Raw genomic sequence first — 24615 nt, 5'->3', positions numbered from 1 at the left:
AGCCCAGCTCTGCATCATATCTAAGTCCCTTTGCAGCTGACAACAGCCCTCCTCACTGTCCACAACTCCACCTATCTTCTTATCGTCTGCAAATTTACTGTCCCACCCTTCGACTCCCTCTTCCAAGTCATTAATAAAAATTACAAACAGCAGAGGGCCCAGAACTGATCCCTGCGGAACTCCACTTGTAACTGGGCTCCAGGCTGAATATTTACCATCTACCACCAGTCTCTGACCTCGACCGGTTAGCCAGTTCTTTATCCAACTGGCCAAATTTCCCACTGTCCCATGCCTCCTGACTTTCCGCATAAGCCTATCATGGAGAACCTTATCAAATGCCTTACTAAAATCCATATACACTATATCCACTGTTCTACCCTCACCCACATGCTTGGTCACCTCCTTAAAGAATTCAATAAGACTTGTAAGGCAAGACCTACCCCTCACAAATCCATGCTGGCTGTCCCTAATCAAGCAGTGTCTTTCCAGATACTCATAAATCCTATCCCTCAGTACCCTTTCCTACCACCGAAGTAAGACTAACTGGCCTGTAATTCCCGGGGTTATCCCTATTCCCTTTTTTGAACAGGGGCACAACATGTTTACTTTTTGCAGTTAGTTAACATGAAAGTTATTAACACTGGGCATTCAACCTTGTCCATGTCATGTTAGGAAATCAGCAGGCAGAGAGCTGAGTTAAAAGAATGCATGATGCAATTTATTGCATACATGTGACGCTTTACATTAAACAAGATGGTAAGCTAAGATGGCCCACAATGTCTTACCATTTAAAAAAATACAGAAAGCCAATGCGGAAAACAAAATACAAATCATATTGTCTTGCTCTCCCCCTTCAAAAGGAAATGCCCAGAATATAATCTTAACTACAGAATGATAGGCTGCCTCATTGCCCTGGCTTAACCTTGGGATTATTCTGCTCCAAAAACATGATTTTGCTATAACTGAAGTTTAACCTTTGAGGTGGTCTTCTTTCTCAAGGTGTGCAACGACAAACTCCTGGTGTCCCTAAATGGGGAGATGCTGTTTGTATGCGTGCACTTGAACATGTTCAAGACTCAGCACAAACATATGTATCGTGGATGGAGGAGGCAAGTCACAAATAGGCAAGTCACAAATGGTGAGGTCATGTGGTTCCATTTTTGATGTCTTGTCAGTGTTTGTATAGTCTACCAACAATTGATCAATATGCTGTATCCAGGCAAGATCATCTGTTGTCTGAGTGAACACCATAGCAGGAATCCATTTAGGTCAGGAGTATAATGTAAGCCAGCACAGGTCAGTCAACAATAAAAGTCTCAAGAATAAAAACAAAACAAAAATCTAATGAAGAAATGCAAATGCTAAAGGTCAGAAATCAGGAAAAACAGAAAAGACCAGAGAAACTCAGCTTATCTGGCAGCATCAGTGAACAGAAAATATAGTTAACATTTCAAATCCAGTGACTCTTCTTCAGAACTGATAGCAGCTAAGAAAAGATCACAGAAGAATGAGCCGAGAGAAAAAACACAGCTAGGCAGACAAAGGGATTGATGTAAACTAGTGAAGAAGCCACTCAGGTAATAATGGGTGTTCATTGGGTAAAAAATGCATTTGCTGTGCTGAAAGCAATCTATGTCATGACAGGACTTGAGGTGTAGAAGTGGGCAAGAGAGATGGATGGAGGTATTCATGCTCTAAAATTATTAAACTTAATAGAGTTCTAATGGCTGTAATGTTGCCAAGCATAAATGATATATTGCTCTTCCAGCTTTTGTTGAGCCTCAATGGAGCACTGTAGCAAACATAAGATTCGAAATGTTGCAAAAAAAACATGGTCATGTTGTTGGGATGCAGCTGAAAACTCGGTCATTTTTACAGACAGAGCATAGGTGTTTCGTAAAGCTGCATTTCATCTCCCCAAAAGTTCGACATTTTGCCTTACATGTGTGTCTGTTGACGTGATCCTGTTGTTACTGTTGAACTAATTGTCATAGAACATAGAAGGATACAGCGCAGTACAGGCCCTTCGGCCCTCGATGTTGCGCCGACCGAGTCCTACCTAACCTATACTAGCCCAATAACTTCCAAATGCCTATCCAATGCCCGCTTAAATGAACATAAAGAAGGAGAGTTCACCACTGATACGGGCAGGGCATTCCATGAACTCACAACCCGCTTCTCATGCCTGAGAAGGTTTCAGAAGATCAAAGCAAGTTGGGTTAGAAATGCTGGAGATGTTTTGGTAACAGCATGGGGTGTGTTTCTTAATGATAGAATCGTTGTGCTTTTGGATAGATGAATCCCCTCTTGATTCAAAATCTGTTTCACTGTCTGAACGAATCGCCCTTCAAGTCCACTTGTGGAGGGATGGTAAGATGCAGTCAAGAGACCATCTTCATTACAATGAAGACAGGATTGTTGATACTTGATGTTATATGTATGTGCAAGGAGTATTAAGGTAGAGCATTGTCACCATGTCTAGCAGCTAATGATAGTATTGGGAAATTTCTGAATAGCGAAGAGGATTCCTAGTGCCTCTGTTTCAATTTGTGCATAGTCGTTTTCTACTTTCCTCATGGGTGTGTGAAGCAAAGGCAATGGGCTTCTCTTCTCCAGAAAGTAATGTGTGATTAAACCCTTCACACACCATATGGAGATAAAAAACAATTAAAAAGTTAAGGAAGAGTTTTGAAAAGTGTCAGTGTATCTGAGCGTAGCAGTGCTTGTTTAGCCTTATGAAATGCAACATTACAAGCTTAATCCACTTCCAGGTCTTGTCTGGGCAAAGTTATTCATGTAATGGCTTCAGTAATGTGGGACAAATCTTCCCTAGTAATTCAGAAACCCCAGAAAGTGAGTGGGGCTGGCAAAAATTCTGAGGTGCTGGGACTTCTTCAATAGCCTTAACTTTTGGCAGAGCTTAATGGAAGCCAGCTGAATTCATTACATACCCAAGAAATTCTACTGAAGGCAGGAAGAATTCACATTTATTGTTGGAAACATAAAGACCATACTCTTTCAGTCCTTACAGAGAGGTATCCAAGTTCAAGCGGTAATCTTCATTCTTGCTAGCGACAAGAATGTCATCAAAATAACACTGGACCCTATGCAATCTACTTAAGATATGGTCAATAGCCCTCTGAAACAAAGCTGAAGCAGATTTTATGCCAAAAAGCAAATGACAGTATTAACAAAGGTCCTTATTGTTGTGATTGTCAACAGTTCATGATCTCCCATTAACATGCATCTGTGAGCTTGACAAAGATCAATCTTGCTGAATTTCTGATGACCCACCAAGCCAGCAAATAGATTATCAGTAAAGTAGAATGGGTTTTGTACAGCACACAACACTGCGCTCATATAGACATTAATATCCACACAAATTCAAATACAACCATCCTTCTTTAATGCAGAAATAATTGATGTTGCCTGCAAGTAACAAGGGCCCACATCACTCATGACGAGATGCCTCAGGAATGCTTGAAACTTTGGTCAGACGCATATGGTAGAGTTCTGGCTTCCAGGCATTTTGGTTGGCTGTAGGGTTTAATATTAATTTCACTGAAGTTCCCTTCATACTTCCCGGTTCACCTTCAAGTACAGAAATGTGTGCTTCTTTAATATAGCTGCCAGACCAGTACCTCACTTAGGCATCATGCACAGCTCAAATGTTCAGTTTTAACAGCATGGAAAATTTCTATTCACTGTCCTGGCTTGGAAGGCCCACAAGCTGGAAAAAGATCTGGTGAATAGTTCCTCTGAAGCTACTTGACTCTCCTACTAGGAGAAACTATTGCACTTTCTAAACTGAACTACAAGCTTAAAAATTCAGTTCTGAAGTCAAAACTAAACTAATTGCCTCAACATGTTTACTTTGCCTTTCATAAACTCAACTATATAAGCATTTTATCCATTAAGTTTTCCCAAGCACTCGGGTACACTCAGCCACATGCTTTCTTGCATGATATATTTTGGTCACTGTTCTAAATTGACTTTGTGACCTTTTTAAAGTAACCTTCAAAGATGTGACCTAAATCCACCTGCCTCCCGCTTTGAAATGAAAATACATACATATTATACAACTTACATCACAGAAATCTGGGTTTTTCCTTTGGTACTTAGAACCATAATGTTTGTTTTGCCTCATTTACATTCAGTGCAAAAGATTCAATAAAATGCGGACAGAGAGAAACCGCAATAAAGGCAGAAGAGAACCAAACAATGCCAACTGTCCCACCAGACTATGCTGAAAACAAACTGCTTATTTGCAATATTTTTGTAAGTGCACCTTAATCTAAAAAGATACCTTATCAAATCTTAAATATGCAGTCCTTGCCCCAGCATTATTTCATTTTACATAGAAGAATTTTTATACCCAATAAGTGAGATCCCAAATTTAGTGCCAACAGTGAAACAACAAGGAATTTTGTCACATCTGCCTTAAACATTTAGTATTAGATGTAAATAACCCAAAATTAATTTCAATCACCAGAAAGAGACAGTGCCATTGTAACATTTTGGGATGGATTTATATCTGGATACCAAATCTGAAAGAACAGTTTCCAATCTGAAATAACATTCAATTAAGTATTAAGTTATCAATTTCCCAACACATGCATGACTGGTGCACATAGAGCCAACGTCATTCCATGTTTGGTCTCTGACTTAATGAGCCATGTCTGGATTATGTAAGCCAAGTCATTTAGTGTACTTAAGACAAAAATGGATAGGTTCTTAATTAGTAAAAAGATCAAGGGGTACAGAAGAAGGCAGTGCAATGGGGTTGAGAAACGTAGTAGTCCTGATTGTATGGCAGAGCCTATTTTTTTGCTTCTTGGTCTTACGGTCTTATTAATTCATCACAAAGCAGCAAAGATGTTCTGGTTTGGACTAATAAGTGACAAGTAACATTTGCAGCATTCATGCTAAGCAATGGCCATCTCTAACAAGAAATATTTAACCACCTACCTTTGATAGTCAATGGATTTCTGAAACCGGAATCCCCACAACTGTATAAGACAGTTGGTCTAAAAGGGTCAACATAGAAACTTTGGAATAGTTCCACCCATTGATATATAAATGACTGTTTCTGGGAAGGGCTGGTTGGTCCTATGCTAGTTAGTTCTAATGTCTACAGCCAGATAGCATAGGCCTATTTCTTACGAGAAAATAATTGCGTATTTCCAGATCTTAAATCTGAATTGTGGTTTCAATTCAATTGCTTTAAAGCATGTCAAAACATTGCTTTAACAAAAAAAAGTTGAAACTGACAAGAGGGTGAAACATTATCAAGGGTAGGTGGAAATATAGGTTTGAGGTTACAATCAGATGAGCCATGATCTTGTTGAATGGCAGAGTGCGCTCAAGAGGCTGATTGGCCTACTCCTGCTCCTAATTTGTACATTTATACATTAATACACTTCTTTACTCAGTAGATCCACTAACAAACTTCAGATCAAATATGATACCTTTGGTGACATAGTTATAAAACAACTGACAATTACTTTACTTTTAGAATCATATTATACAAAGAGCATGAATCAAAAATAGTTTCCAGGCAGAACATAGAATAATTGAGACATACAGCATGGACACAGACCCTTTGGTCCAACTTGTCTATGATGACCAAATATCCTAAATAAATCTAGTCTCATTTGCCAGCGTTTGGCCCATATCCCTCTTAAACCCTTCCTATTCAAATACCAATCCATATGCCTTTTAAATGAAATTATAGCAGCCTCCACAACTTCCTCTGGTGGCACATTCCATACATGCACCACTCTCTGCATGAGAAGCTGTTATCAACTTCAATGATTTTTATACATTGTAATGCACTACACTGCCAAGATTTAGACAACCAGAATAATTAGAGACAATTCTCATTGACATTTCTGATTCACCTCAGATCTTTTACAATGGAAAAACAATCTCCCGTTGCCATCAAATTTACACCAGAAGACCATCAGAACCCTTCAATAAAAAGTGTAAACATTCGAAACAACCACATGTTGATGCTAAGAGTGACTTAACTAAAACGTGGAACAAAAAAACCAAACGAAAGCAATGTCCAGTGCCACCACGAAAATGTCACTTTCACAATGAATTAGGGTTGCTGGTCTCAAAGGCAATGAGTAGATGTTAGTGTCCTTTTTTCAGAGTGTTGAATTTGGTTGGTTTAACAGTTCTTGGGGTAGTAATGGCTCTTTCAAACAGAGTTTTCTGAGGGTGGCAGAAGTGACTTTGGGGGTTTTAAAAAAAAAGTGAACAAAGAAAAGTTGTTGGAATTGGCAGTCTAACTGAAGTTGGAATTGCCCTCCTTCTCTAAGGAAAGGAGAGATAATTACAGCAATAGCTCAGCATTTAAATTCGCTGGAAATGCCATCGGGATCTTTAGAAAAAGCACATAAAATCACAGTGTTGGTGGGTTGGAAAAAGCACTGGGAAGCCAGATGTGGGAAAACAGCATAAGACAGTGAATTTTGTTGGACACAATGGAGGCTAAAAAGCTGCACCAGGATTTAGAACCTGGTCAGAGGTTGGTTAAGGATAAACTGCCTGATCTTCTTAAACCATATACCTGAAAAGGTAAAGTTTGCTCGCACAGGCCAGGAGCAGCACGAAAACAGGTTACAATATTAAGAGATAGAGTATCCTCACACTCTTTGATGTTGAAAGATGAGGAAATATGAAGGACTAATGCAAGAAAAAGTGCATTTTCACAGAAAAGGTAATGACGCCAAAACTAGGTGGTATCTAACAGGCAATTACAAAGTCTGATGCACATCCGATTCCACGTTTGGAAGACTAGTATTGAACAGGTGGGATATTTCTAAGTTGGACTTGCTCAGAGGATACTGGCAGGTACTTTTGTCTAAAAGAGCAAAGGCAATTTCAGCTTTCGTAACACCAAATAGACCGTATGAATTTAAAGTCATGCCATTTGGTATGACAAATGTGCCAGCCAAATTTCAGAAACTAACCAACTGGATTACCCAGTTTTGCAGTATATATTGAAAACTTTGTTTTGTTTAAAACTGAGTGGTTGGGCCATCTTCATCACTCCTAGGATATTCACATTACATCTGCTTTGAAAAGTTAGGGTCTGGACTATCTTTTGAAATGTTTTGAGCGGGTCTGGCCTAGTCCATAAGAAGCAATAATGCATAACTCTCTTATGTACCGTATGTAAGGGAGCCAAACAGTTCATCTCAGATTTAGGAGATCAGTTAAGAGTCAGAAGAAAACACTGTGCTAACTGAACAAAACTTTCACAGGCCAGTGTAAATTTTCTAATTGCAAAGTGGTTGAAAATGTGTTGCTGGTTAAAGCACAGCAGGTTAGGCAGCATCCAAGGAACAGGAAATTCACGTTTCGGGCCAGAGCCCTTCATCAGACTACTAATTGCAAAGTGGTACCAACCTCATGAGACAAACATAGGGAATAACAGAATAGCAAGAATGCAAGCACAGATTCAGCTCAGTTTTTTATTCATGTGAAACCATTAACCATCAGTTCAGCCTGATATTTAGGATCCCAGCATAATAATTCTGATAGCAGCATTATATTGCACTGCTGTTCTCGCTGATACAGATTTTCCTGACACAGCACAGGCTGGAAAGAGGCTGATAGTGAGCATGACGTTCTTGGGTCAACTTGTGGTTGTCTACGGTTGTCCCATTTTGAAAATTCTTTCATGTATCATTCATTGTTCATAAACATCTATTTTGCAAAATTAAATGTTTGATACTAAAATGCTAACGTAGATCCCAGAAATTATCTTCAACTAACATTAGTGGAAGATGATCTTACAATGAGTATATCTACATGTTGTTTTGGCCAAAAGTGCAGCATAAAAGGCTCGAATATATTTTCTACACCAGTACAATTCTCCAAATTATGAAAGTCAAAAGTAGTAAGCCATTCTCTGTTTCTCTTCAGAAGCAAACTTTTATGCATCATCAACCCCCAGCTTTTTGGGAGTGGGGAAACAAGGACATTGCCAATGGCACAACTACTTAACTTTTGAGATGAAGCCTGTACTTGGAGGGCACTTGAACTGACTTTGGTCAGATTTGGTGACTGATGACCCAAACAGAAATAACTCATTCTCCAAAGCTAGTATAGTACGAAAGTTTACTGCCACACTACATTGTCAGAATGAAAGGCTAAGACAATTTAACCTAATAGTTTACAAATTTAGAGAAGCATAACACATTCTCAAGTTCAGAGTCTGCTTCTATAACACAAAAACCCATCCATTAAAGCTGGAACATGGATTAATTGAATTAGAAAGTGTGTACACGTAATAGATTTGAAGACACGATTTCACACTTTTTTTTGTAATTTAACATACAGGATGGTTCTACAAGAATAACACAACACCAGCTTCAAATTTCTCTGTAATAGTGCTTGGCAGATATTTCATAAGACCATAAGAAATAAGAGTGGAAGGAAGGCCATTCAGCCCATTGAGTCCATTCCGCCATTCAGTCATGGCTAATGGGCATTTCAATGCCATTTACCCGCACTCTCCCCGTAGCCCTTAATTCCTTGCGAGATTAAGGATTTATCAATCTCTGCCTTGAAGACATTTAACATCCCGGCCTCCACTGTGCTCCGTGGCAGTGAATTCCACAGGCCCAACACTTTCTGGCTGAAGAAATGTCTCCTCATTTCTGTTCTAAATTGACCCTCTCCTATTCTAAGGCTGTACGCACGAGTCCTAGTATCCCGCCTGACAGAAACAATTTCCCAGCATCCACCCTTTCTAAGCCATGCATTATCTTCTAAGTTTCTATTAGATCTCCACTCAACCTTCTTAACTCTAACGAATACAATCCAAGGATCCTCAGCCGATCATCGTACGTTAGGCCTATCATTCCAGGGATCATCCATGTGAATCTCCGCTGGACACGCTCCAATGCCAGTATGTCCTTCCTGAGGTGTGGGGCCCAAAACTGGACACAGTACTCCAAATGGAGCCTAACAAGAGCTTTATAAAGTCTCAGTAGTACATTGCTGCTTTTATATTCCAACCCTCTTCAGATAAATGACAATATTATATTTGCTTTCTTAACCACGGACTCAACCTGCAAGACAACCTTTAGAGAATCCTGTGCTAGCGCTCCCAGATCCCATTGTACTTTGGCTTTATGAATTTTCTCACCGTTTATAAAATAGTCCATGCCTGTGTACTTTTGTGCAAAAAGAGCAAGACCTCACATTGAATTTCAACAGCCATTTCTTGGACCATTTTCCTAAACTGTCTAAATCTTTCGGTAGCCTCTCCACCTCCTCATCTGCCTGTCCACCTAACTTCACATCATTGGTGAACTTTGCCAGAATGCCCCCAGTCTCTTCGGCCAGATCATTTATATATAAAGTGAACAGCTGCAGCTCTAACACTGAACCCTACAGGACACCACTTGTCAACAGCTGCCATTCCGAAAAATAACCTTTTATCCCAACTCTGCCTTTGTCAGACAATGCTGTGCCTGTTCATTTCAATGCTCTGTCTTTTTACTAATAAGCATTCATGGAATGTGGCTATCGCTGACTACATCAATATTTATTGCCTATTCCAAATTGTCTCGAGTAGTTAACTGCCTTCTTGAACCACTTCAGTTCATTGATGTAGGTACATTATAAGTGCTGTGAAGGAAGAAGTTCCAAGAATTTGACCCCACAATAGTGAAGAACTAGTAATATAATTCCAAGAGAGGATGGTGTGTGGTCTGGAGGGAATTTTACAGGTGGTAGCACTGCCATGCATCTGCTGTCCACTCTCCTCGGAGGCTGTAGATTTGGAAGATGTTGTCGAAGGAGTCTTGGTGAGTTATTTCAATACATCCTGTAGATGATACACGTTGCTGTCTCTGTGGGTCAGTGATTGTGAATCTTAAAGAATGTGAATGGGGTATGAAACAAGCTGGCTGCTTTGTCCTGGATAATGTCATGCTTCAAATGTTACTAGAACTGTACTAATTCAGACATGCGGAAGGTATTCCATCACAATCCTGACATGTGCCTTGTAAATATCGATACAATATTCTGTTGGAAAGTCCTTGGAGGGCTTCAGAAATGTTCTATTTGACCTCAAATACCATAGAACTAGTTAGTGTTCCAAAATATGTGATTTATAATACATTTATAATATAATTCTTAAGAGTTTGGATTTTAAATGGTGGCCTAAGGGTCTTGTTTATTTTTGTGGTTTTTAAGTAATTAGGTCAGACAGTACCTCCAAACAGTGGGCTAATCCAGTATGCATCAGACAGCAGGAATCACCTTGTGTTCACTGAAAATTGTTGATACAATGGTAGTTTTTCGATAGGTGGAGTAAACTTTGAAGGCCATTTACTTGTCTTTGATTCAAAATAATCAAGGGTCAATTTTAATTTTAAAACTCCATAGACTTTGTTTAACTTGGGTTTTAAGATTTTTTTGTAAAACTGTCTTCCCTAGTTAGATAATTTTTTTTTGGTTTTGTCTCTTATGGAATGGAGTTCTGTTGTTAAAAGAATCTCTTACAGCCCCTTATGAGTATTATTCAATGAATGACCAACATTAACCAAATTTTGAACCCCACAACAAGAATAAAGCCCCCGGTCCTCACCTTCTACCCGAATAATACAGCGCAATACCCACCATCTACAATCAGGCTCCCACCACCAGAAATATATTTTCCTCCCCACCCCTATCTGCATTCCGGAGAGACCATTCCCCCCATGACACCCTTGTTAGGTCAACGTCCTGCACCAACCCACCCTCCACACCGGGAACCTTCCCTTGCCACCACAAGAGGTGTAAAACGTGTGCCCTCACCTTCATTCAAGGCACCAAAGGACCTTTTCACATCTGTCAGAGATTTTACTGCACATCCAAACAACATCTCATCTACCGTGTCTGTTGCTCTCGATGTGGTTTCTGCATTGGGTAGACAGGACGCCATCTCACAGAACATTTCAGGGAATGTCTCTGGAACACACGCACCAAACAACCCCACTAACCTGTGGCAGAACACTTCAACTCCCCCTCCCAATCTGCCAAGGACATGCAAATCCTGGGCCTCCTCCAACGCCAAATCCAACCCACCCAATGCTGAAATAAGAATGCCTCATCCTCTGCCAAGGGACCCTCCAGTCACAACGCAACATCGATTTCACCAGTTTCCTCATCTCCGCTCCCCCCACCTCATTCCAGATCTAACCCTCCAATACAGCACCACTCTCGAACTGACTTACCTGTCCATCATAGTATATCACACAAATCAGCGACAGAACTTTTCAACCAATCTGCTCCCCCTTCCCCTCCGACCTATCACTATTGTCCCCCACCTGCATCTCCCCATTGCATTCCCAGCTATATTCCCCCACCTTCCTATTTATCTCTCAGTTCCCTTCTTCCACCCCTCCCCTAATCCTGATGAAGGATTCTACTGCTCCTCAGGTGCTGCCTGACCTGCGGTGCTTTTCCAGAACCACCTGAACTCCTCAACTCTATCATCCTAGAAGGTACTCCACTGAGCTAAAACAGACCCAATGCTCTCAAAATGAATATACCGTAACAAAAAGAGGAAATAATATTACATATTACTTATCATCAATAAAAGTCAGTTAACTCCAGTTGGCTGGACAGCTAGTTTGCAATGCAGAGTCATGCCAACAGCCAGTTTTATTCTCACACTGGCTGAGGTTATGAAGGACTCTCCTTCTCAAACTCATCATTCACCTGAGGTGTGATAACTCTCAGGTTAAACTCACTGATTATCTCCCTAATGAGGGGCCTTTGGGACTATGGCAGATTTACTTCTTAAATCAATAAAAGTGAAGCTTACCGTAAGTTTCAAGCAGAGTATAGTCAGACTCACAAATGGCACAATTACATCTAATTATTTTATTAAGTTAGATGATGTAGCTGTCGCCTACTAAAACTTCATTTATTGGCCATTTGTAATTGCCCTCAAGAAGGGCAAAAGACAAGCAGATAAAATAAAATTCCAATAAAATTTCTTAGTTTCAGATATAATTAATGTATACTTTCTAAAATAGCTCACAAAATTTCAGAAACAGAAAAAAATTGAAAAGTAAATCATAGCATATCACACCAATCAGCGACAGAACTTTCAGAAAAGGAGGAGTGAAACATGCAGTTTTCACATGTCCAATACTTTCCAGAGGAATTACAACACTAAAACAAGTCACTTAACCAAACCACGAAACAAACAAGAGTTTAATTCTACATCACCACCCTAATTCCTTAACTTGCTCCTTTTACCTTCAGAGTTGAGTATGTGTTGCTAGAAAGGCACAGGAAACTCGACGTTTCGGTTTTCCTGCTCCCCGGATGCTGCCTGACCTGCTGTGTTTTTCCAGCAACACACTCTCAACTCTGATCTCCAGCATCTGCAGACCTCACTGTCTCCCTTTACCTTCAACCTATTGCTAGTGTGGTCTCTGTTACAATCTTATGTCAAGAAAAACCTGATTGTCCTAATTCTCTTATATCTAAGACTAAAGCCGCTCCCCCTCATTCTATATTTACAAATCAAGTATCCTTTTATCACTTTACATATTAAAATTACCCCTTGATCTCTTATGGTAGCATCATAGTGAATGTACACTGCACCTTTTCAATTGTTTTCACCACCTTTCAATAATGTAAAGTCCAAAAATGCCGTTCTATAACTGTGGTCTCATGAAAGTTTTAAGCAGACTCATATTTTGACTAATATAGTCTATACATCTTGCCATAAAACCCACTGGAGGCACCACTTTTAAAGATCTGTGAATTTGATCCCCAACACTCTTCCTACTCTTCTGCACTACCATCATTCCCCCAAAGCATTTATATATTTTTTTCAAAGAAGGTAGACCATTTCACATTTTTGAATATGAAACTTCATCTATCACAAATTTGCCCATTCCACTGTCATTAGTTTCCCTTGCAGATTTCATTCAACCTCAGAATGATTGTAGCTCTTATTTTCAGTACTGCCTGCAAATTTAGGCATCACCTCTGCAAGGTCTAATCCAAATCAGTTTATATCCAAAATGAATTTTTTAAAATCCAGCTTAAAATGCAAATGGCACAATTTCTGAACACTCTGAAAGAACTGCCTTGTATTTCTACTCTCCGATTCCTCCTAGTTTTAAATTCAAATTCCAAGTATCCTCCCTTCTATCTTCACAAACAGTCTACAATGTAAAGCAAATGTAAAATAAGTTCATTAATTAATAGTTAAAAGACATATGGCCAAACCAAGTCTTTTATCAAATCAATTTTACCACTAAAAATTAATTTCTTCCCTGTGCAATCATAACCATATTTTTTGCATTAGAATAATTTATGAAGTCTCTTCAATTTATTCTGCTAGCCTTTTATGCATGTCGGAAGTACAGATAATATGAAATATATTTAACAAATTCATAGTACTTATATTTTCAGCACCAATCAGACTTTTAAAAATTGTGATCATCTTGATTGCATGAAAATGAAGGTGATTAATATTAAATGACATTGCATACTTTTTGACAACATGAAATGAGAAAATATTTAAGGGCATTTAAATTCTACTTAATCCTGTTACTAACTAGTATTACTGAGTTATGAGAGTATTCTAAATACTTATTTTAGCTATTAGCATAATAAAAAGCAGCAACATGCAAAAAACGTTTTTTTCCCCAACAATCCATTCAATTTCACAACTCAGCAAATTATAGATAATAAATATAGCAATTACTTAATGTATCAGAAACACAGGCAACTTCCAAGCAAAACAAAAATGTGACAGTATCACTTTGGTGCAGAACGTAAGGACTTCATTAAAATAATTATCCAACATCATGCATAGTTCTTCATGTCTAAGGGCAAGATATATTCGAGAAAGAGAATTCAAAGTAGCACTCCACTATAAAACATGCATTCTACTAGATAGTCAAAATCAGGCCACTTACAAAACTATAAATACAAGTAAGAAAATAACTTTACAAGTTGATATTAACTGAAGTTTCTAGCCATGGGAATCAAATACGAATGCAGACTTATTAACATTATTTGATGCACTATTCTTAATCATACACCAATTTTGTTGCGATGATGATACCAGCAAGTAAAGCAATTACGCTTTTTGCAACGTTGCATTTTAGGAAAGTATAGATTTTGCTTGATATGTGATGGACAGCAAATAAAAGTGTATTGATAAAATATAAATTACCATTGTTTTGAGATATTTTGAAGCACTGTTTGCTTCACTTCTTCTCAAAAATTCTTTTTCAAGTTGTCAAAGATTCCATGACAAAGTTTCAATATTCTATCCTTTAACTACATGAAGAGTACTCATATGTGCACTTATTTATTTCAAAGCCACAAACCTTTCTTCAATAACTTCAAAGTATAAGGAGTTTGATTATCAAAAGGAATGTTATAAACATCAAAAAATGATTTAATTGGAAGCATTAGCTTTTGGAACGCTGTTCCTTTATATAGGTTGGACTATAACCTGGTGTTGTGTGATTTTTAACTGTGTACACCCCAGTCCAACACCAGTATCTCCAAATCATCAAAAAATGAAGTTACATATTTCTTGAAGTAACACATCTTGGAACCTCAAGAAGTTTTTCAGGGTGAAGACTCAGGCAAGAGTGTAAACAAATTGCTTGGCAATGAATTGCTGCTTTAGAGACAGAAGCTACAGCCAACACAAATCCTTCAACTATACTCTATACTGAAAGTACCAATGTAGCGATTGGGTAAGCATGTGCTTGTTGGAGATTTAAAACAATTTTGATATTAATTTCCCCAAAGAGCTTTGGTAAGACACTTATGGAAGTTAAATATTCTAGCAGTCTCCAACATATCACTTACATTTTTACTCTGCATACCCAAGGGGATCAGTGGCAAAAAACTGTGATACATTACCAAGAAATGTGACAGATAGAAAACATTAAAATAATTGTCCAAAATAATGCATAATTCTTTATTTCTGTAATGGCAAAATTTGATCAAGAGTGCCAATTCAAAAGCAGTACTCACCATAAAACATATTTACATTTTACTAGATATTCAGAATCAGATCACTTTCAAAACTACAAACTAGAAAATAATTTCACAGTACAAGTCTGACTACTCAACAGATTTATAGTACATTTGCCCACTCTTAACAGGGGGATTAAGCTGCTTATTTTAAAATGGATAATTGCCTCCACTACAACAAGGTGGTGATATCCTGAGCTTGTTAAGAAGAAATTATCCAATATGAAGACCACAGATATAGGAGCAGAATTAGGCCATTCGGATCATCGAATTTGCTCCACTATTCAATTACAGCTGATAGGTTTCTCAACCTCATTGTCTTACCTTCACCTGATACCAAACAGGTATCTCTCTCTCTCTCAATCTTAAAAACACTCAATGACTTGGCCTCACAGCCCTGAGGCAACAAGTTCGACAGATTAACCATCCTCTGGCTGAAGAAATTTCTCATCTCCATTCTAAAAGGTCAACCCTGTACTCTTGAGGCTTTGGGTCATAGTCTCTGCTATGAGGGGAAACAGCTCTGCCACATCCACTTTATCCTCTCAGTATTCTGCAGGTTTCAGTCCTTTCATCCTTCTAAACTCCATTGAGTAAACACCCAGAGTCCTCAACTGCTCCTCATATCAAGAGCCCTTCATCCCAGAGATCATTTTTCCAACCTCTTCTGGAGCCTGTCCAATGCCAGCACATGCTCCTGAGACATGCTTCCAAAACTGCTCACAATATTCTAAATAGTCTGACCACAGCCTTATACAGCTTCAGCAGTACATTTCTGCTCTTGTATACTAGCCCTCTTGAAATGAATGCTAATATTACATTGGACTTCTAACAGCCAACTGAAGCTGCATGTTAACCTTAACAGAATCCTGAATTAGAAATCCAAAGTGCAAAGTCTCTTTGCACTTTGGATTTCTGAAGCCTTTCCCTATTTAGAAAATAGTCTGCGTACCTCTATTCTACCTATCAAAGTGCATAACCTCACACTTTCCCACATAGGATTTCATCTGTCACTCCACTGCCCACTCTCGTTGCCTGTCCAAGTCAGGGAGTCATACAGCATGGAAACAGACCCTTTAATCCAACCAGTCCGTGCTGAATGTAATCCCAAACTATATTTGTCCCACCTATGTGCTCCTGTCCTGTATCCCTCCAACCTTTCCTGTTCACTTATCTATCAAAATGTTTTTTAAACATTGCAATTGTACCTACATCCACCACTTCTTCAGGAAGTTCATTCCACACGCGAACACTCTGTAAAAAGTTTGCCTCTCATGTATTTTTTAAATCTCTCTCCTCTCACCTTAAAAATTTGCCCCCAGTCTTGAAATTCCCCATTCTAGGGAAAATTCAACTACCATTAACTCTATCTCTGCAGCTTCCTGCCTCATTAACACTATCTGTCTCTCTCCACCTACTTTTCTGACATTTGCAAACTTAGCAACAATGCCCTCAGTTCCTTCGTCAAGATCATTAATGTATAACATGGATAGTTGTGAACTCAACACTGGCCCCTACGGAACTTCATTAGTCACTGGTTGCCATCCTGAAAAAGATCCCTTTATCCCTACTCTATCTGCCAGTCAGCCAATCTTCTATTCATGTCAGTATCTGTCTTCTGCCTCCCTTCCTTTTTGAACAGGGCTGTTACATTAGCCATTTTCCATTTCGTTTACACCCTCCCTGATCCCAGTAGTTCTTGAAAGCTCACCACCAATGCTTCTACCTCCTCATATCTCCCTCAGAATTCTGGTGTGTAATCCATCTGTTCTGGGTGATTTATCCACCTTCAAACCTTGCAGCTTCTCTCGCACTTTCTCCTCAGTGTTAGACACTACATTAACCTTTTCTACCCACATCTCTAAGTTCTGGTATCCCGCTGGTTTCTTCTAGTGTGAAAATTGATACAAAGAACCAAAGCTATTTGTGTCTATACATATTTTCATCATTATGGTGACCCACTATTAAGTCTTTGTTGCCCTTCTACTGATGCTGTAGTCAAGAGCTCTTTTGCACTTGCATTTTGGAGCACTTCTCAACTTGCATCACTGAACAGATGAGCATAGAGAAAATACCCTAAATTCTATATTCCCATGATATCAGAAATACCTCATGAAAATAAGGCCATATCCTATCAAATAGGTGATATGATAATTTATTTTGCATGATTTAGGAAATTACATTACATAAACACACTCTCCTTGAACAGTTCTTTCTCTTTCCAATTCAAAAGTAATTCATAGGTGAATTTTCCTTGATCAAGTTCTGAACACATGCAACAACTGTGCCTAAAAGTATCCAAAGTAGGCCACTGATAAATCCACACAAATTCTTTGTTTCACAGTATAGGTATATTCTCTTCTGGTACAAATTATTAACTTATTCAAAGGTTAATTGCTTCAGGTGAAGATCAGCAAAATTTGAGGATCCCAAATGGAATATGAAAGTATCTAAACTTAATCAATTAAACCTATGTCGGTAAGCTTCCTAGTCCTTATGCAAAAGTAATTAACAAGCCTTTAGGATCAAGAGATGCCAGTCCTTGAATGCATCAAAAAATATTTTGCCGAATTCTGTGACAATATGCCAGAAATTTGTATTACCTCTCAAGTGGCACAGTGAGCAACATAATTTAAAAAGGAGACAGTTAGGTCTGCAGATACTAGAGATCAGGGTTGAGAGTGTGTTGCTGGACAAGCACAGCAGGTCAGGCAGCATTCGAGGCACAGGAAAATCCAAGTTTCAGGCCAGAGCGCCTTCCTCAGGAATGAGGCTGGGAGCCTTTTTGGGGGGGGGGGGGGGGGGGGTTCGAGGGCTGGAGAGATAAAATGGAGAGATATCTCTCCACCCCCGAGGCTCCCCGCCTCATTCCTGATGAAGGGTTCCAGCCCGAAAATTCGATTTTTCTGCTCTTCGGCTGCTGCCTGACTTGCTGTGCTTTTCCAGCAACATACTCTTAACATAATTTAAAACACAAGAGCTTATGGGGTTGGGATAAAACATTATATGACTCGAAGATCGATTAAAGATCACCAACAAAGTAAGCAAAACACAACTTTGAGGCTCCGAAGAGGAGTCACTGGATTTGAAACTTTAATTCTGCATTCACTCCACAGATACTGCCAGATCTGCTGAGCTTCTCCAATGATTTCTGATTTTGTTTCATAATTTTCAGTTTGGCAGCTTGTTCTAGTGAGGTATGCAAGGATCAGTGCTAAGCCCTCAGTGACCGCCAATTTATATTCCTGGTACAGTTGAGGGAATGACTGCAACGTATCTAGATTTGCTGACCACACAAAGCTAGGTGGAAAGTAAGCTACAAAAAGTCGGCTGAAGGATAAAGAAAAGTAAATGAGTAAGATGATGTCAGATGAGTATAACATGTAGACTTTTGAGTGATAAAAATGATAAGGCAATGTATTTTTTCACTACTTTAAAAATATGAAGTCTTGGTATTGAGGGCTCCTTGTACAAGAAACACAATTTTACCATACAGTTGGGATATAGCAAGCATTCGAGGAAAGTGTTCTATTGACCTTTATTGCAGAGAGGTCAGAGTATGAGTGTGTATGGAAGTCTTGCTACAACTCGACAGTGCCTTAATGAGGTTACACTTCAGTATCATGGACAGTTTTTGTCTCTACTCGAGGAAGGATATACTTGCCTTTGACTGTCGCACAAAGGTTCATTATACTAATTGGATGAAATGGTTGTCCCTTGAGAACAGATCCAGTAAATTGGGCTTTTTCATTCTGGAGTTTAAAGAATGAAAACTGAATGCATTGAAATATACAAAAAATTCTGCAAGACCTTTAGTGAGACAATTCTCCAGCAGGGATAAAAAGCACAGGATAAAGGACAGCAATTTCGAACTGAAAAAAGCAACATGAGAGAAAAATCAGGGGTTTTGAACTTTTTGGAATCCTCAGGCCCAGAGAGCTGTTGATGGTCAGTCATTAGATATATTTCAAGGCTGAGATGAGTAGAGATTTAAGCTCCAAGGATACCAAAGAATATGGCACAGTGAAGGAAAAAAATGAGTTGAGTTGGATCAGCCATAATTTTATCAAATTATGAACTTGGTGTGAGGCTTGTTGTTTCAATTTCTTAAATAGTAGGCCACACGATCCCTCCAGCCTGCTCCAAATTCTTGGTTAATTTTCAGCCTCAAATTCATTTATAAACAGCTTTCCATTTCCCTTGATTCCCTGAGAAATCAAAAATTTGTCTCAAACAGGAAGTAAAATGCTTTCTCAATCTGCTAATGATCATAATGAAGGTGTATTACAGACCACAAAAAGAATCTGTGCGCAGATGCAAGTGTATTGAATAAGTGCCATTCTTTCACCATTGAAGTCCTGGCACGTCTTCATCTACAGTTCAGGCATTAATTTTACCTATAAAAAGAGGATGATCATTCATTTAAATGTTTATAATCTGGATAGTGGGAGCCAGCAATGTACATATCTAGAATTCAGTTGGATTTTCTTCAGTCCCATTACAGCTTTAAAGGTCTCGGTCAAATGAAAAAAAGCACAATATTTCTGGGCTGATTAAGTTCTGTAATTGTAATACTAAACGTTTACAAATAAGCAAAGTTGTATGCTTTCCTACATTATTCATAAATCAAGTGCCAAGTTCAGAAACATGTCCACTTCGCCCTCTCAAACTACAAAATACCCATAAACTTAAAAGGATTGCGACTGTGTGAAGTTATGCAGCCAGAGCAAAAAGAAAGATTTTGTGAGGGTAAGTTTTGGATTTACGAAGTTAAAAATCACACAACACCAGGTTATAGTCCAACAGGTTTAACTGGAAGCACACGAGCTTTCAGAGCATCACTCCTTCATCAGGTGGTAGTGGAGGGCTCAATCCTAACACACAGAATTTATAGCAAAAATTTACACAGTGTGACATAACTGAAATTATACATTGAAAAACTGATTGTCTGTTATCTCACTTTTAAGATTAGAATCAATCTAAATATCATGGCATAGACAGAGAACACAGGGTGCCAACACCTTCAACATATTGTCCAGCTTTCACCATTGTTTACAGCTAACCCGAGAATGCAACTTTTTTTAAAAAAAAGGTTTTGTCATTTGCACATGAGAGAAGTGAAACTATCCCTGTATTCTAACCGATGAAAGGCTTAACAGAATCAATTTTTCAATGTATAATTTCAGTTACATCACACTGTAAAATTTTTGCTATAAATTCTGTTAGGATTGAGCCCTCCACAATCACCTGATGAAGGAGCGTCGCTCCGAAAGCCATTGTGCTTCCAATTAAACCTGTTGGACTATAACCTGGTGCTGTGTGATTTTTAATTTTGTACACCCCAGTCCAACACCAGCATCTCCAAATAAAGATTTGGATTGGAATCGAAATTGAATGTGACAGAGGAGACAACAAAGAGGAAACTCGCCAGCAGCTGATTGTATTCACACACCACCCCGACTTCACGGGCTCTGGTAACAACAAAAATAGGAGGCGAGCAGAAATAGCTCAGCAAGCCACGCAGAGAGAAGAAAACAACAAGTTGCAGAAGGGATGGGAGGCGAGGCTACTGCCACTCTCCCACGGTGCACACGTGAGGTCCATCCGGGACACGGCGCACAGAAGGCAGAGGCTCTCTGTCCCCTCCCCCCACCCAGTGATGATGTCACTGACAGGCTCGAGCCCGCTGCCGAGTGTGCGCGCGACCCCCGCCCCCAACATTCCAGGTGGAGCCGTTAGCGACTTTTTTTTTAAACCGCCCACCCCACCCCCCAAAAAAAATTTGAAAACACGACCCCGAACAGAATTCGCCTCGCCGCTCGACTGACGCGCTTTAAACAATAAACGGTCGCAGCAAACCCTCCGTGAACTCATTGTGTGGGAGAGTTTTACTCCCTCTACCCCATCCCCCCCAAACATATTTCCAGAAAGGAGCGGAAAGCCGGGCTCCGCTTGGAAGGGTAAACTCTTTTTGTTTTATTGTTAATATATATGAAGCTAGTGGGAACAGACATCCGATTCCGTTAGCAGTCGGCAATGATGCGGCGACCGGCACAAGGGAGGGGATGCGAGAGGGTGAGTGGATTTGATTTGACTCTCATTCAGTTCGCGGTTTCCGTACCTATTGTGTACGAGTTGGTGGCGTTGAGGTCCGCTCCCCCTTTCCTCATCCTGAGCTCCTTTACTCGGGGCCCGGCAGCAGCCACAGTCGCCGCCGCTTGGTTCGCTCCAACCTTCCGAGGACCCATACCCCCCCCATTCCAAACACCCACTTCCCACCACCCTCCCTCCCCCTCCCATACGTCACGTAATGGTTTCGCCCACCCAGGACAGCCAAAGGTAAAAGGCAAGCAGGAAGCAGCTTACCTATCCCCCACCTCAGGGGCAGGGGGGCTGGCGATGGGCAAACAATTGGTACTATTTGTTATAACGCCTTTCTGCCGAAATATCAGGGTCTGTTACGTTTCCTTAATGGGAATGTAAATAGTTTCATGTTTAGAAAATGCCTCGAAATTGAAGCTCTATTGCGTAATGTCCAAATTCCACTGTATTTTCTACAAAAATTTACATTGAAGACTAAATTGAACTAGTCCCATTTGTCTGCATTAGTTGTTCCACAGGCAACAACATCTTCCTTTTAAAGTGTCCAATTTCCTTTTGAAAGTTACCATCGAATCAGCTTCCATCACACTCGAGGCTATTCATTCTAGATTGTAACTCATTGCAGGATCAGTGGTGCTGGAAGAGCACAGCAGTTCAGGCAGCATCCAACGAGCAGCGAAATCGACGTTTCGGGCAAAAGCCCTTCATCAGCTTTATTCCTAATGAAGGGCTTTTGCCCGAAACGTCGATTTCGCTCCTCCTTGGATGCTGCCTGAACTGCTGTGCTTTTCCAGCACCACTAATCCAGAATCTGGTTTCCAGCATCTGCAGTCATTGTTTTTATCCTGTAACTTATTGCAAGCAGTTTCCCTGTTATTTCATATCTGTCCCCTTTGGTTGGAAATTCATTGCTTGTAGTATGTTTGTCCTTACTTTCTGAATCAGAATTTTGAACGTTTATTGAATTGTTTTTAACTTTTCCTGTTCCAAGGACAGTAACGAGCTGAAAACGTGTTGCTGGTTAAAGCACAGCAGGTTAGGCAGCATCCAAGGAACAGGAAATTCAACGTTTCGGGCCAGAGCCCTTCAGTTCAGGCAGCATCCAACGAGCAGCGAAATCGACGTTTCGGGCAAAAGCCCTTCATCAGAAATAAAGCTGATGAAGGGCTTTTGCCCGAACCGTCGAATTTCCTGTTCCTTGGATGCTGCCTAACCTGCTGTGCTTTAACCAGCAACACATTTTCAGCTCTGATCTCCAGCATCTGCAGACCTCACTTTTTACCCAAGGACAGTAATCCCAGATTCTGTAATTTCTCAGCAAAATTGAAGTACCTCATTACTGATGTTAACCTTCACTTTCAAGGCCTGAACATCAACATTTTAACACCTCCAACTTCAGTTGTCATTCAGGCAAAACTTCCACCAGAAACACCATGTGGTTTATGACTGAAGCCTTAGCTTTTGTATTTAAATCCTTGATCCAACTATTGTTTATACAAAAGGAGTTCTGATGGATTAAATCTTCCTTTCACATAAATTAATGGGAAAAATCATACATGGAGCAAGCTATTGAGATTTATGAAATTGAGAGGCATGAAATTATGAGACACACATGATGATTTAGAAACTGTTCTCTCCACCAAGCAAAAAATGACAGGGGTCGTAATTTATGGTAGGGGACAACAGGTTTAGAAGGAATGTGAGGAAATTTTCTTTTCCAGCCAGTGGTGAGAATCAAACTCTCTGCCTGTAGGAGTGGAAGAGGCAGAAATCTTCATTATTTACGAAGTATTTAGATGTAATTTTGTGATGCCAAAGCATTCAAACGTTAGGATTTAGTGTGTGGTGCTGGAAAAGCATAGCAGGTCAGGCAGCACTCAAGGAGCAGGAGAATCTATGTTTTGGGCAACAGCCCTTCATCAGGAATGAGGATCAAGTGCTGGACTGAGATTAGAATAGTTAGGTGCTTGTTTTTGTCTGGCATAGACTTTGAGCTGAACAGCCTTTTTCTGTGCTGTAAATCTATGTTGCAATCACCATTCTTCAATATGTCTGTCCCACCGGCAGGTCAGACCCAGCAGAGGTGACAGCACAATGGTATACAGTCCAGAGGGAGTTGCCCTAGGAATCCTCAACATTGACCATAAAGGTCTCATAGCACAAGGGTGATCACGATCAAGGAAATGTCCTGCTGATCACCATGTACTGCATGCCCTTGGCCAAAGAGTCAGTTTTCCTCCACATTGAACGTGACTTGGCACGCAGAATGCCCACCATTGAGTAGCTCAGCATCAGCACCGCTGATCAAGCTACTTGTGTCCTAAATTACACTGCTTCTAGACTGGGTCTGTGGCAGTGGAGGGAAAACCAACAAGAGCGAAAGACATACTCATTCTCACTCTCACCAATTTGCCTCCCATTGATGCATCTGTGCACAACAGTATTAGTAAGAGTGACCACTACACAGTCCTTGCATAAACAAAGTCCCAACTTCACAGTATTGTATAGTACTGTGCTAAATAGGACTAACTTTAAATGGATCTAGTAACTCAACATTTGGCGTCTACAAGGCAGTGTGCAGCAGCAAAATCGTTTTCCCAACACAATATGCAACCTCATAGTACAGCACATCCCCCACTCTACTAATGCCATCAAGAAAGGAGATCTACCCTGGTTCAAAGAATTTGGGCAAGTTGAGTGACTGGGCAAATGCAGCTGTACCTGGACAAGCATGCACTCTCTCCACTACCGACACTCAGCAACTGTGTGTACAAGATGCACTCAGAAATTTGCCACAGCTCCTCAGACAGTACATTCCATCCAACAACTATTATCTAAAAAGGACAAAAGCAGCAGATGCATGGGAACACCACCACCTGCAAGTTTCCTTCCAAACCACTCACCATCCTGTCTTGGAATTACATCATGTACCTTCAGTGTCATTGGGTCAAAATCCTGGAATTCCCTCCTGAACAGCATTGTGGTCTACCTACAGTACATGGATTACAACAGATTAAGGCAGCTGCTCATCATCTTCTCAATGGCAATTAGGGATGGGCAATAATTCTGTGTCCAGCCAGTGATACCCACATCCCATTCATGAACTTTTAAAAGTGTTTTAAAAGTCACTTCTTATATTTAAGAAACATAGGAGACATGTAGGAATATTCTTCAAAACGGAGAAGATACATGACTACATCTCTATCGAATTGGGGAAGATGCAAAGTGGAGATCTTATGGCCAACCAAGGGGGCAAATGACACTTCCTCAACAATGCAGTGCTCCCACAGCACTGGAGTGACACAGTGATTAGGCACTTAAAATTCCTTTTTTATTTAGACAGTCCCTTGAGACTGAGGGTGACTTGTTTCCATTCTGGTTCAAGGAGTTTTGAGATGACTTAAGTCCAATGCACAATGTGCCAACTCTGCCATGGGCAGGGCAAGTGTGTGTTTGGAGGGTCAGGTATGAGTTTTGGGA

The 24615-nt window shown here is 40.0% G+C and overlaps 1 protein-coding gene across 4 annotated transcripts in view; it reads right to left on the bottom strand.

The window, feature by feature from the left end:
- LOC132825445 (E3 ubiquitin-protein ligase RNF38) overlaps positions 1–24615 on the bottom strand; it is a 163763-nt gene that overhangs the window by 88956 nt on the left and 50192 nt on the right. Inside the window, exon 1 of one of the 4 annotated variants that reach the window (XM_060840754.1) lies at positions 21155–21273. The exons of the other annotated variants lie outside the window; for them this stretch is intronic. The gene's annotated coding sequence lies outside the window, so the exon portion shown is untranslated. Of the gene's footprint in view, positions 1–21154; positions 21274–24615 lie in introns of those variants that run through there. 4 annotated transcript variants of the gene reach the window in all.

Source organism: Hemiscyllium ocellatum, chromosome 2, assembly GCF_020745735.1.
Source record: "Hemiscyllium ocellatum isolate sHemOce1 chromosome 2, sHemOce1.pat.X.cur, whole genome shotgun sequence".
In the NCBI taxonomy this organism is placed as follows: Eukaryota; Metazoa; Chordata; class Chondrichthyes; order Orectolobiformes; family Hemiscylliidae; genus Hemiscyllium; species Hemiscyllium ocellatum.
The sequence above is the reverse complement of the archived record's forward strand: the minus strand, read 5'-3'. Positions and strand labels throughout refer to the sequence as shown.